Source organism: Dermacentor andersoni, chromosome 1 (genome assembly GCF_023375885.2).
Source record: "Dermacentor andersoni chromosome 1, qqDerAnde1_hic_scaffold, whole genome shotgun sequence".
In the NCBI taxonomy this organism is placed as follows: Eukaryota; Metazoa; Arthropoda; class Arachnida; order Ixodida; family Ixodidae; genus Dermacentor; species Dermacentor andersoni.
In genome coordinates this window covers 343,305,289-343,320,180 of record NC_092814.1, presented here as the reverse complement: position 1 = coordinate 343,320,180, position 14,892 = coordinate 343,305,289, and the positions used below count along the sequence as shown (strand labels likewise).

Here is a 14,892-nt window from a genome sequence, read left to right as displayed (position 1 = left end):
GAAGGTCATTTCTGCCGAAGGCGTCAGGAGAACGTGATTTTTTTGGGTGAAGGTGACTGGTCAATAAATCAATACATGCTACCTGAAGGCATAAATGTTGCCGGATTCGAGACTCTCGTTATGTAATGAACAAGAAGAAAGGGATCAACCAAGGCGCCCTATTTTTATTAGTCGTATCATAAGAAGCCAACAAACACTGACACCAATGATATGACTAATAAAAATTGGGCCCCTCGGTTAATCCCCTTTCTTCTCGTTAAGTAGGCGAGAGTTATTTAGTTCGAATGTAAATCTTTATGAAACCTTTGATTCGCAGCTGTTAGGCCAAAGGTTTATGCTGATCCTTTCTTTTAATGAAAGCGGTTCAACATTTTAGTATTTTAATATATTTGATTCAGGTAACCTTGGTGCATCATGTTTATTTACGCTTTCGTGTGTTTATGTGCATGTGTGTGTTACCAGGGTGAATGGCGTACTACTCAGTGTAACAAATGTTGAGAACTTGTGTGAAACAGTCACTTTATTTTTTATTTTCATTGTTGAGTAGGACAACTTTCAAGCAACCTTCCAGCCTTGAGTGCAGCGTGGCATTTGAAATTAAAATGCTCTTCTGGCCAGGTATTTCAACCAGCGTAGCTCGATATGTCGCCTCGTGCACTATTTGTCAACCCCGCAATCGACCTACCACTGCACCCGCCGGGACGCTACAACCACTACATTGTCCAGAACCCTTCGCTGTCGTCGGCATCGACGTTTACGGCCGTCTCTCCGCTACGGCAGGCGGCAACTGATGGATCGTCACTGCTGTGGGTCACTTGAGGCGGTACGCGGAAACTACCTCTGTCCGCGCAGGGACTGCTTCGGAAGTGGCTGCCTTCTTCCTTCAAGCTATCTACTTACGCCAAGGAGCCCCTCACGTACTTTTGAGCTACCGCGGCTGGACATTTCCGTCAAACACGCTTGATGAAGTTCTCCTTAGGTTGCACCACCGTGCACAAAAGAACCTCCGGCTACCACCCTCAAACCAACGGTCTGACAGAGCGATTTCGTCCCACGCTCAATGATATGCTGTCCTTGTATATGCAACCTGACAAACGTAACTGGGATGCCGTTCTCCCCTTTGTGACATTTGCTTACAACACCGCTGTCCAGGGTACCACAGGCTACTCTCCGTTTCTCCTGGCCTACGGCCGCCCTCATCGTTTCTTTCTTTTCAGGCGCTGTCAACGCTTCTCCATTCATTTGCGACCAATTTGTGTCTCGTCTTGCCCAATGTCGCCCCCGTGCCCGCATAAACACCGAGGCGAGCCAAGAAGACCGCGAGAGTCATTATGATGCCACTCACCGTGTTGTTTTCTACCGCCCTGACGACCATGTGCTGCTTTGGACCCCTGTGCGAATGGCTGGTTTATGTGAAAAGCTTCGATCTCGGTACATCGGCCCCCTACAAAGTCATAGAACAGACCTCCCCAGTGAACTACCGCGTTGCACCTGTTGACACACCTCCTGACGGACGCTGCGGCGGGACAGAAATCGTGCACGTTTCCCGCCTCAAGCCATTCCATCGGCGCTCTACGCTAGCTTAATTTGCGGCCATGCTGGTCGCTCCCGTCCACGGGGCCATTAGTGTGAGCATTTATATTATGGACGTCATCTTCCTCACCTGTACATAATCATCGCCATTGTCGGTGCGCTAGAGCGTGCTCTTGGAATAAAAGCGTCAACTGAAACCGTTGCTTCGCAATATATATGTAGATGCAGGCAAGAAATCCCGTTACTTACTGCACCCGCGGTGTTTACTTGCATCGCTCTCGTGCGCTTTCAGCATTTTTGTTACATGACCTAAAGCGCACTTTTGTTTTAATGTATGTAAACTAAATGCGGAAACTCAATTGCCTTTCTACTCGCTGTTTACTGAATCATTCCACCTAGCACTTTAGAGGCGGCGAAAGTGTTTTGGGTGGCATGTTTGCTCGCGCGTTTGTGGGCGTACATGCACGCCCGCGAAGATTCATCAATATGCCGGCTCGGCAATTTCTGTCAGTCCCAGCTGCGACGACCTCGAGAAGCTGCTCCATTTGGCGCATGGCCATAGCGTGCACAAGAAGCTGCGGCGTCTCTTATCGACGGGAGTAAAACAAAAAACAATGCTGCAGATTACCGCAATGGTGATAGCAGATGTCGACGGCAAGGAAAACGACTGGAAGAAATGCCTTCGCACCAACATTTTTTTCTTTCTGATTATGTATGTGCACGTGTGCACTCGTCTGGGCGTGTGTGTGTTTGCGTATGTTTGTCTACGTTTGCGTGGCCGCGTTTACTTATTGGTACTAAAACCACACCAACATGGGTTTTAGAGGGGTAGAATACAAATTAACAGAAAATACAACGTAGTGGCACAAAGAGACATGCACATACTACAATATATGCATAAATAGCTTATTTATGCATATATAGCCCACCATTCGTGGGCGCGTATCCTGATTGTAGAGAAACGCCAGCATTTCGACGTAGCTCCTTGCGCAACATTTCGTGGCCGGTTTGACGAAAGACCGCAAGGCGGAAAATTGTGGCTCACATCGACGGCAGCTACCGTCGTGACGTTGGCCAATCGAACGAACCTCGATGTGAGGCGCCGACATTTCATAGTCTCGAGGGTGCGGTGATGTTTAATCATGTCTGCTACACATTCTAGACTCTCCTTGCCGATAAGCAAGTGCTCACTGTCTTCGGTGATGGATTTCAGAAGGACCAGCCGTGGAAGCCCTCTGACTATGGCGTTGCGTTACTGAGCGCGAGGTTAGATGCAGGCCGCGGCGGCCACATTCCGAACGGGGGCGGAATGCAAAGGCGCAAATTAAACAGCGACGGGTGGTCACAATTATTCAAGACCCCTCCCCTCCACTACGGCGTGCCTCAAGCTCACATCTGCGTACTGTAAGTGCGATGCACACTCAGTGCGAGCGCCATCTACTGTTCCATTCACTTCAGTAGAACGCACGCCCTCCCAGCCTTACCTGCTAGGTCCTGCTTAAAAAAACCCTGTGAAGCCGAACCGGTCAACTTTTAAGGTGTGGCATACGCGATGAGCTTTTCTTCTTTGTCGTCATGAAACTGCGCATGCGCCAGTGAAGAAGAATAAGAAAGGAATTTATCCCCGATTATGGGTTCGGATTTCGCACAATTTGCAAGGTATGCATATCGAACTGGTCCAGATCCACATGTTACTGAATTTGTAATCACACGCTGTGATTACTGAATTTGTAATCACGAATTTCTGTCATCGATGGGGCCTCCTGAAGAGCAAAGGACATGCGTGTGCCTTCGTAAATGGAACAGCGTAGCAGACAACGTTAGCGCTCAAGATTGTTTTGCGTGCGCGCGCGTACAATCGCCGATCTGGCCGCTTCAAGGCGCTGGCATAGCACGCGGTCGACGCTAGCGCGATATTAAAAAAAATTGCATGGGCGCTATAACGTAAGTATATTCCAAACCTTTCTATTCCAATTCTGCAATCAGCCCTCCGCGAGTGGTAAAAAACTTTTTTTTGGACCACCCCCACTTGAACTGTTTGTCACGCGACGTCACAAAACTGCGAAAACTCACCGCGTCAAAGTGACGTGTACGCGTTAAAGATGCATTAATATGCCGAACGAAACTGATTTTTTTTCTGAATAGCCGCAGGTTGCCCCGTTCCGAAAGGAATAAAAGATGGCTGTCGCCGATCTCTCAGGCACTGGCTACTCCGACCTGTCGGAGAGCATGGGTTTATTTGCGTATAATAAAAGTTTCTGCGTGGCCGTGTAACGTTTTCGAACACTTTCGGAACGTTTACAAGCTCGTTCTGTCAACTATTCTTTGCTGAGTATCCGTTTGAGCAGCATTCTTAACCTTCCGTTGCACGCCGCCGCGATTTTCGACCAGCCACCGCCAGCTAAGTAAAGGAAAGCGGACCAATCGCAGACGCCGACACCAGCCTCTTCATCCGGTTATCGATTTTCAATGCGCCGGCTCAGTCCCATCGAAACCTTCTCTACTTGATCGTGCTCCTTGCGTTCTGGCAGCCAATGACAAACGAAAAACCACTCAATGTAGGCAATGTTATTCGTTTTGAAAGCAAATAAAACTGACCTCATATAAACTAAGAGAGCGTTTGATTGGGCTATTCAGGCAACGCTGCGGGTCACCGCCCGATGCTTGCGATGGATGTTAAGCAAATGTGACGTCAGGAGATTAGAATAAAATACATTGGAATAGTTTTACGTTATATGGCCCCATGTCTTGAGCCTTCTGTAGCAATGTCTGTTCAGCGCGTTTTAGATGCGTAAGCATTTCTATACCAACCCAACGAGGAACTCTGTCCGTCTGCCCGTCCGTCACGTAAGACGAGTCGCTATAAAGAAAATAATGTATAAAACTAAATGAAATTCGAAATTAAAAACGTTGCTCGTCGGGAATTTCGATCCTGCGACCCCAAGCGTAGAAGTCGGGTGGCTTACCCACTGGGCCTCACTCACCTCACCTCACCCACGTTTGCAGAAGGTGAATCTGAACCATACGAATGTGTTGTACCTACGGTGCAAACAAATGTTAAAGGAGAACAGTTTATATGAAGGCTTTGTTGAAAGATTTGGTGATGGTAGAATAAAAGCCATCTCTAGGACCACATGTATATAGAACCGTCTTGGAGCATTGTAGACACCAGAAAAGCTCCACTTCTGCCAAAATTTCATGCCAAACTCGCCTCGGTGATGCGTTTTGGTATTTGCGGGATGCGCCTTCCGTTGGGACGTTCCTTCACCGACCGAAAGGCCACCGATCTCTGAGGGCTCATGTACTTCACGTCGTCTAACACAGATAGATAAGCAGTCAATGAGTCAATGAGGAGTAATGAGGGGGGATATTGGTCTTATCGTGGTTGATAATGGTTCGACGAGGATGGATAAGGTGCTAAATGGCGATAAGGGCTTATATTGGTCGCAGTAATTATGGTACGGTTTAATAAGCGCGGATAAGGTTTGATAAGGGTCGGATCAAGTCCGATAAGGTCCATAAAGTCCGACACGAGTTGATAAGGGTAGGATCATGTCCGATAAGTTTGAGAAGGAGAGATAAGGTTTCATAAGAATTGGGTTGATTGTGATAAGGGTGATACCCGCTGATAAGGCTCGGATCGAATCCGATAAGATTGATAACAGCCAATAAGGGTGGATGAGGATTTATACTGGTCAGATCAAGTTTCATAAAACTGATATTGACACCGGGCTGCGTGGAGATGAGCAAGCGACACAATGCTTCCGCATACTTTGACTACTACCAGAGGGGTTTCTGCGTGAATTTTAGTCTTTGTGGCTGTGTGCCCCAGAGCACTCCTTTACTCTTCAACATAGCGTTCTCAAGTTGCCAAACTGTCTTCATGGCTGTGAAACCTAACCAACGTGGAACCTTAAAAAAGAATCCTACAAGAAAAGAAGAAACACAGGGTTTCAAACTGCGCCGCAGCACCCCAGCGTTATTATTGCCCCACGCATTGGTGTGTATAGTTGCGCTATAGTGGTCATTCTATTCCCCAGTTTTCCTCTTCAATGTGCGTGACTGCCGGCGCCATTGTCAGGGTGCACCACTTGACGAGGAATGCAGTGCTTATTCGTCCATGTTCATCTGTTGGGATAGCGGTGCGAAGCTGGCGAGCAGCAGAAGAAGCTCGAACTGTTGTACTTCCGTCGTTAGTTGTAGGACGCCGTGTTTCAGGAATCGTTCGGAAGTGGTTTACCCATCAACTCTACCCCAATTGCGATGGTAAGTTTCGTTTAGATAACATGCCGCGAAGGCAGTGCAACGAGTCGCTGGCAACGAAATGGAGCCTCGTTTAACTCTTTGACAACCCTCTGCTTGCGCGTCTCAATATATTACAATATTTCACACTAGTCTTGAACATGTTGTACGTAAACCAGAGCCATAGTCGTTATTACTACGAGCCGCATTACTACGAGCATGCGACGGCATATTTGCCGAACTCCACAAGCAACAAGTGTGCCAGTGCAGCTTTATTTCTCATATACCCACGCTAGGAGCACATAAGAATGATATGACACTTCCGAAGAAAACCTTTCTTCCTGATCTTTAGCTCTTTAGCTCTTTAGCGAGACCTAGCCCTTGCGCCATTAAACACCACATATGTTTCATACCCATGCTATCACACTAGTAGACACTGCCATGTAGACACTGTCGCATTGCTATCATGACCTTGCTAACCAGTTAAACCATCAAGGGTGCCATTGTAGCTTTCGGTGTCATGTATCCATGGCTACTACATTACTACCAAGGCTCAGTTGGTAACCTCGTCAATCGTCGATACGTTTTCTTCCTCTCTGTAGTCAGTGCAGTGCTGAAGACGAGACTACGCGATGGGCATTCCACGGGCCTTGCGAGAAAAACACGCATGCCTTAAAAGAAAGCGATTTCGACTAACGGACTTTCTTTGCGGGCCTGTGGCCAGTTATACTAGAACGCAGAACTAAACGCCAGAAAAGTTGATCCAGGGCTTATGAGAGCGGACCGGTACTACCACAGCTTAGATCATGGCAGTTTCGAACACATGACATGCTAGTATCTGCCTTAATTGTACCATTTGGATAAGGAGAGCAGGGGCTGAATTCTCTAAGCTTTTTGTTCGTTAAGCGCTGTTCACCGTTGGCCGGCCGCATTCGCTAACTAAATGTCCAACATCACGATTGTCTGAAATAGACATTGGCGAAGACCTTTATCCTAAGAATTTTTTTTAATACAAGCCCAGGTACACTAGGGTGTGTCAGTACTGTTGTCGTTTTATTATTGGCATTCTTTGTTGTAATGTGCGACACTCTATGGTTAGGGTGCTTTGTTTGTGGTCTATTCAGAGAGCCAGCCATTTCTCAAGCTATTTCCCCTCGTTTCTCTTCTCGCAGCGCATACGCGTCAGTGCTCTCTTTGCCGCGATGCGTTCAATCGTCCTCTGTTTTAGTAAGCGCATATCTCATCCATTTCTGTGCTTTGTGTACTGTGTTGTGCACGATAAAACTGTCGGTCAGCCATCATTAGGCCATCAGCGCGTGCAGAGCTGCTTGACACATCCGTGCCCGTTTCTCAGCACTGATGTGAACATGATGTGCACATATCGTGGCGTTAAACGAGATAACATTTTAGGGCTATTCGGTTTGTGAACAAAATCGGGTTACCGCAGACACTGAGGCTGCTGAGCGGTACAGGAACAAGGAGAGCAATCACAAAGAGGCGTGCAAGTAGCACATCTCTCTGATAATAATCCCGGTCTGCTTGACTATAGCGCGGTCCCAGTGTTTCTTGGCCGCTTCCAAGGCCCTCCGCCTGACGCTTCCACGGACGCTGTTGCATAACTCGGCCCATCCAACTCTGCTGTTGACGCAGTGTTTTTTATGCGAAGCATATTACTAGAGCTCAACGCAGCTCCTCAGGCGCGGCGGTGTCGCCTTCAATACCACGTGACACCGTGACATCACGACAGAGGAGAAACGGGGCTCCAACTCGCGCCGTCGCTCGCGGCGTCGCAGCTGCAGCTGCAACAAGCAGCTGCGCTTGCTTCTAGGTGGCTTTGGATCAACTCTTGCAAGATGGGCTGGGTGGGAATCCAACCAGGGTCTCCGGAGTGTGAGACGGAGACGCTACCACTGAGCCACGAGTACGATGCTTCAAAGCGGTACGAAAGCGCCTCTAGTGAATGCGGTGTTGCCTTAGAAACGAGCTGTTTCTAAGGCTCAGGCGTGCGTCGCTTGCTCAGGCGCACATTTCGTTGCCGCGCCGAACGCTGCGTTGCTCGACGCTCACCGCGTCCAATGCGGGGCGCGTAGTCGCTGCGCCGTAGCCCATTGTCTTACACCCCTTGGCGGGTCGACGGGAACGCTGTCGCGTTCCACTCTTGAAGGCGAAGCAGAGTAACGCATGAGTTGTTTCTTCGTCTAGCCGAACCAAATATAGCAAAGCAACAGCAGTTCACCAGGCTAAACAGTGGTTCAACAACTAAAATAAAGGCTAGTATGCTTCGCATCCTGGGCTTAACCTTAGCTAAGCCACAGCCATGTTTTCGTGACGAATCAATGGTGTGTTTCTGCGAAACATCGCTCAACCAGGTGCCTCACTGCGGCTTAGAAGTTCGAAATCGAAACTGGAACTGTCAGGTTTCTTATCCCCTACGTTATCACGACAATTTCCACGTGGATTCGACGGTGACACTGCGTAACACTAGGAACGCCTGCGCAGGCTGCGTGACAGTGACCACAGAAACAGTTCTGTATCTATGTGTGTGTGTGCGTGTGTGCGTGTGTGCGTGTGTGTGTGTGTGTTTCTTTTTAATTCTTTTTCTCTTTCTCTCACCTATCGCATCCCCCTGCCCCTCCCCCAGTACTGGGTAGCCAACCGGAGATAATCTTTTGTTAACCTCCCTGTCTTTCCTCTCTCTCTCTCTCTCTTTTGTCTCTCTCTCTTTCTCTCTCTCTCTCTCTCCACGTGTGATTTAGGAGTCAAGAAAGATGTATGCAAGAGTTCTCATGCGTTCATGCGTTTGCAAACGTGAATGAGCGTTTCGGTCGCCTCGACAATGAAAGCCGAAAGGGACAAAATTGTTCATCCGTCTCAAGTGTTCTTTCTTAAGCAACGTGTAATAGTGCTCAGGCTTCGGCTCGTATAGAGTATCATCCTGGTAGACTTATACTACCTATGCAATGACACGAAGTAAATGGAAGTCATAAACAAACATAGAATCAGCAGAACAGGGGCGTGTGGTGCTTGTAGTCTGCACTTTATCGAGTTGAAGAAGGTGCATGATGGAGAACATGTATCTCCACGTCGTCGTCTATATTGAATCATTGCGATTAATCAAATACAACGGTTTGGACACGTTTACGTGTTTGTACACGTCAATGAGCCCCTGTCAATGAGCTACCACGAACTAAGAGAGTACATGTGCTGCCGGAAGCCGCGCCAATCTAAGCCCGTAGCCGCCAGCGTGTTGCCATTTTAGCTAGGTTTTCAAGCCCCGATATTGAGAGCCAATTTCATGAACATCGCCAAGTTGGCGACGGAACATTGCTCCCGAGGTAAGATAAAGGGTAACGAAACTCTAGGACCCCACACACTTCTCGCGAAGGAGGCAGACGAGTCATAAGCGGCTGCTTATTTTTGCCTGAAGTGGGCAGTCTCGGCTCCGCCACGTTGATCCATGATGTTTGCATCCAATTCTGAAACAACAGCCTGCGGGAGACCTATAAGGATGAAAAGCTTGTGCGGCTAAAAAAACGAATTGTGCGTAGTGCTGTGATGTGGACAAGAGCGGCAAGTTTATTTCCTGTCGACGAGTGAACGTTCAGCTAAAATGCGCGTGCCCAACAAGACGCGAGTGTTTGGAATATGCCATGTGCGTTGCTGACGCTAGGAACTGGCTATGGACATTGATTAAGTGGAAATTGCGGCACATAGAACGCATCCTATTATTGGTACTTTACATCTTAGGTTTTTGCCTCTTTGTAGCGCAGGTGCCCTTATTGCTATAGTTTTTTTTTATCTTTTGGCCACGGCTTTCCCGCCTGCTTCTTAGTCCTCGTTTTCAATATTATTACAGTACTTGCGTAAGACAGTGTAGCCACAAGTTGCGTGCACTTCTTTTCTTTCAAAGATTATTTACTGAAATATAAGCTCCCCCAGGGGCGCACATAGCAAGAAAAGGCGACCTGCTGCGTATAACGTACGAGCATACATACATACATATATATATATATATATATATATATATATATATATATATATATATATATATATATATATATATATATGACGATACGAAACCGTGTGGCGGGATGGCCAAAGCGGGTGGCCAGACCCACTACGCGAAGAGAAAATTCAGGGAACGAGAAATAACCAGAACTTACTAGGGTCGCGTAGCTAGAGCGCTCGCACGAGCTGTCATAGTCCTTGTCATTCCTAAGACCTGCTTCATCTTGAGCGGCCACTTTCGCTAACAAGTTAGCGATCACTACCGCAGCGCCTTTCCTCACCACTCTAGCTTACGAGCTGCTTTGTAGGTACGGACTCCATTTGACTTTTAAATACGGAAGGTCTATGAGTGAGTCCAAGGAAGGCAAATAAGTGCTTTGTTTAACCATTTTTTCCCCAGATTAGCTCACAGAGCATTCCATGTTGAATGAATGGCAGGCAGGGAATGAACTATGTTTTTGAATAAATTGAATAAATTAAAATTATGTTGTAATATGTTAGAATAATTTGCATTATTCGCTGAACAACTCGACAGCTCAAACGAAGATATTGACGGACACTTACAAGATTGACTCGACTGATTTAGATGAATGAGGCGTTAAAACTGCCAAGCTGCAAGTTTGAGGTTCGGCTTTTCCTTAGTAACCCAATTTATGCAGTAAAGCCCTCTTTCGTGTTGGTGGTTACTGCATTGAGAGCGATGCGCCCACTAAGAATATGGTATTATGATGCAATGAAACGCGTCAATTTAGGTCAAACTAATACACGAATACTTTCGTTTCCGCTGACTACAGTTCCGCGTACATCGACGTAGTATTGACTCTTATGCTTAGATAAGAGTTAGTGCCACGTTTAGCTACCTGATCCGTAGTGACGTGACGTCACATTCTCGAGTACTGCACTTATTGAGCGTTCTATTTTTAGAATTTCCTCTGTGGTGTTTCATTTCGTGAGTAGTACGCAAAACAACGGTGTGGCTAACTTTTTTTTGTGAAAGTCTATTAGGGCTGCACTGTTTTCCCTATAGCGTGATTTACGCCGCAATAATAAGAAACATTGCTTGTGTGTGCGGTATTTCGGTATAAATACTACATTCAGCCTTCAACCTTACGGCCATTAGCAAAGTGATAAGGTTAAAATGCTCCTTGCTTACTCCATTTTCACCTGAATATTCGACGCCTCTGTTTTTGCACCCAAGAAGTTTGCATACCAAGTTTTGAGTTGGGCTTGCAGTGCTTCATCGAAGACAGAAGCTGCACTATCATACACTTCTCGCCTCCCATACGCCGTAGTCTTCGGCGTACTTATTGTAGCCTACCATTTCGATTGCCCTTGATACGTAACAACTGAGTGTGGAAATTTAGGAATGGTGTGAGAATAAAATGCGTAAAAGCTAGCTAGGAATAAACAGTTTCTTTCCCCCCCTTTTTTTTTCAAGGTGTGAGAGCCAAGGGGTGGCCACGTAAAACATTGATCGAAATATGTGTGGAAACTTAATAGATTGATAACATGAAAATGCCCCATCGTTATTTGCTTGTCCTTGTCTAGTTTCCTCCACAATTAATACACAGTTTATAAATTTCAGACCATAAATAAGTCAGGTTACCACACAGCAATAGTCTTGTAGCATCCACCACTGTAGTCGTTGGAGCGTGCCAATTCTTGTAAAAAAAAAAAAAAAATGAGCGGCCACTGGTGTGCTCGCATCATTAAAGCTGACGTGTTTTCAACTGAATCTATGTAAGTTCAGTACTAACTCCTCAAGAATCAGTTAGGTACCACGATGAATTCCTTCACATTTTCAAACGAGGCTTTACATTGGCAAAGCTATCTGGTCTTGAGAACCAGTAGCAATTACACTGCTATAACCTTGGCCAGCATGATACTGGCTCTCATGACGCGTAGGGGTAAGGGTGCTGGCAAATGAACTATTCTTGCGGGTCTTATGAATAGCTTTGTTAATTTCAGCCATCGTTACGGGACGCAACCCTCAAGCTTACTTAATGATACATGTTTTCAGCGATACTACAGGGTTCGCCAACTTTCGTTCGTAGCCCTTCGTAACTACAGCCCCGTACCTTGCTTGGTCGTATGCACAGGAATCGTATTTTATCGTTGTTATTATACCAATGAATGTAACTCATGCCCACGTCTATACGGCTGTTGCGAGAGCACGCCGAGTGGTAACAAAACCGGTGATGAGCAACGCATATGCTCTGCTTGTTCCACTCTCGATTCAAAAATACTATAAGTGGAAAGCAGTCTCCCGACCGCATTGACTGTGAAATCATTATGGTAAATTATCTGTTAAGCAGACAATAGCTATGGTGATGCTGAAGGTCCGAGTGCTTCTTTCTGGTCGACGTATATAGCGGTGGCTCACTGAGTATCTTTAGTGCTCTCCAAGAAACTACTACGCTAGTTTTGTGTTTGGTACTGCTTTAATAATTGAAATAGGCTAAAAAGAACACATTATGTATTCCATATGATTAGAGAAAGAGCGAGAAAAGAGCTTAAGTTATGAGACGCCGGCCTATTTGCCGTCGCTTGGTGTTTTACTTATCATAACGCATTCCTGCCGTTAGGTTGTTTGTGGCAGGTTATCATGCACGAAGAAACATGTCCTCAGTGGCGCGCTCGTGTGCGTTCTTCAAGCATAAATACATGGCAATGTATATGCTGACAACAGCCGCCTCCCATTGTCTGCCTAATGCAACTGCACTACTTGCATATAATATAAACGTCTTTATTTTGCACGAGCTGGGGCTCCCCTCGTTAGACCGGCTATTTGCGACTGCGCCACCAGACCTCACAACCGCGACTTAGTTGCTAACCTATATCGATACTTCTCTAAGAAGGCAGTGACCAATTTTGCGAAAGTTTGCGAAATATTGCCAATACGGGTTCAGAAGCACGCAAATGCTCAGCTCGTAGCAAAGATTGTCTACATATGTATTGCAACTCCGCTTTTACGCATTCGCGAAGTGTTTGGAAAACGAAACTATGCAGTCGCGAAGTCATCTCTGGCTAATTCATTCCAGCATGGTTGTCGACTTGCGCGTCCTCCTTACGTGACAAACGGCCACGTGTGCGATAATTTGCCTTATTTGTGCAAAAATGCCTACGTGCTTTGTTAATATCGTGATAAGAGATTATCTCAACTTCAAGCACATCGTTAGGGCAATAAAGTGGAATTACTACACGTACCTTCTCGCAACACAAAGACACACGCCTGTCTGAAAAGTTTTGTACGCGTCATGTAGAGTACGAGCGCGAACGATCTCAATAAAGCAGTATTCCGCTACAACAGTTCCAGTCTAAGCGAAAGCAGGAACCGTCACTGTATATACACACTAGGTTAAAAGCGTTAGTACTAAATGATGAAATAAACAACAAACAGCGAGTAGACCTATAGGCCACGTGGTCATCCTGATTTGATTGGGAGAAGCACAATTTGAGTTACACTTTTGCACGCGGTGATTGAGACACTATGCATCACGCAAGTGGACCATTCGCGGCATATACACACATGTCTTGCTCTAAATGTTTCTTGTTCACGTGTGCACTCTGAGAGCCAACTTTCACTTGTGCCCCTGTTTTTCTTACTAACATTACCGCACGCAGGCATACAGGATATCATCGTGTGTGCCTGCGTAAATTCTAAGAAGCAATGTTTGCACCGAGAAAACAAATCCAAAATAATGTGCGGTGGGAGCCACAAGTTGAACGCCGAGCCGGCCGTAGCCGCCACCGGGGTATGCAACCAAGCCGTGGACACGCTGAAACACCTCACCGTCAGCAGAAGCAGAGATACAGCAGAGATGCCTTCGCTCCGCGTACGGAGGGATGAGTGCAACGCGGCGATTCACCACCGTCCTCGTCGGCATGATACACCACGCTTCGACGGGTTGCGGCCGCAACGGCCGTCTGTTAGGGCTAAACACATGCACGCGCACGCCAACTGGCACACGCTGTCGCGACCGCCGATGGGGAAGCGGAACTCAGGCGGTCAGTGCCGACGTGTGCTGCCGAGTGACAACGGTGCAGGCAGGCGCGCGCGACGGAACGAGGCGAACCAAAGGCACAGTTGGCCAAGCTCGCCTTCCCTCTTTCTTTTCTCCCTAGCCTAGGGATGACTGGCCGAGTCTGTCTGCGCTGCAAACAGTAGAAGGGGCGCAAGAGGCCGAGTTGTGCTCTTTTCGGGAGGGAAGGATCGACCGAAGAAGGAGACCGGCGCGCCATCTCGTAGCCGCTTTCCGAAGGTCTGGGCGCGAACACCTGTTTTAGGCAAAGTTAGCGTCCAGGAAGAGCTGACCATCGTATCATAGGCGAAAAATTAAATGCATCATTTTAAGCCGATCCAATCCGCTGTGGACTAATTGGGCGTATACCCAGGAAAGGGCGTACCTTTTTACTGATACCGATCCAGGTTTCTGTAAGTTATACAGTACTATTTTTATAAGGAGCGAATATCCCCTTCTATCTACAGCCTGGTTTATTGTCTCAGAATTTCATGCTCACCACAAATGAGCTGCCTCATGCACTTACAATGTTCAAAGAAATATCATGGATGTATGAATATAGTGAGACGAGCGGCACACAATTTCCGGTGCAGCCGTCAAAGAGTGTTTTCAATTTAGCGAAGCTCTCGAGAGGTGGCGCGCCGCGCTATATGCCTCGATATTGACGGTTAAATTCCGCACCTTAGAGAGCGCACGGTATGACTTCTCGCCTGTAGCATTTGCCGCGAAGGCACAGAGAGGAAGCTGCTGGCGCGATCGATGCCAGGCGAAGTGCGCCTGCGCGGTACAGAAATAGAACCCTGGTGCGGAATGGAACCAACGCGTGTCGCTGTCGTAGCTCCACGGGAGGGAACGTTTCCCTAGCGCGCCGAATTCAACGAGCACACTTGTCCACATTCGTGGTGGCTGGAAATTTCACACCTGTGTCCGCATTTATTTTGGTCCATGTCAGCTAGGCATCAACTTTTCTCATATCAAAGAAATATTGCTCGAGGTCCGAGAAAGACTGATTAAAGAGTTTATAACAATTCATGTGTTGATGCCACAGTGAACATAACCAGTGATGCCGATCGAATGAAGTGAATAG

The 14,892-nt window shown here is 47.1% G+C and overlaps 1 protein-coding gene across 1 annotated transcript in view; it reads right to left on the bottom strand.

The window, feature by feature from the left end:
- Positions 1-13,911, bottom strand: part of LOC126516541 (whirlin-like) — a 277,363-nt gene extending 263,452 nt beyond the window's left edge. The window contains exon 1 of the mRNA XM_055063788.1: positions 13,577-13,911. The gene's annotated coding sequence lies outside the window, so the exon portion shown is untranslated. The remainder of the gene's footprint in view (positions 1-13,576) is intronic.
- Positions 13,912-14,892: the final 981 nt, after the last annotated feature.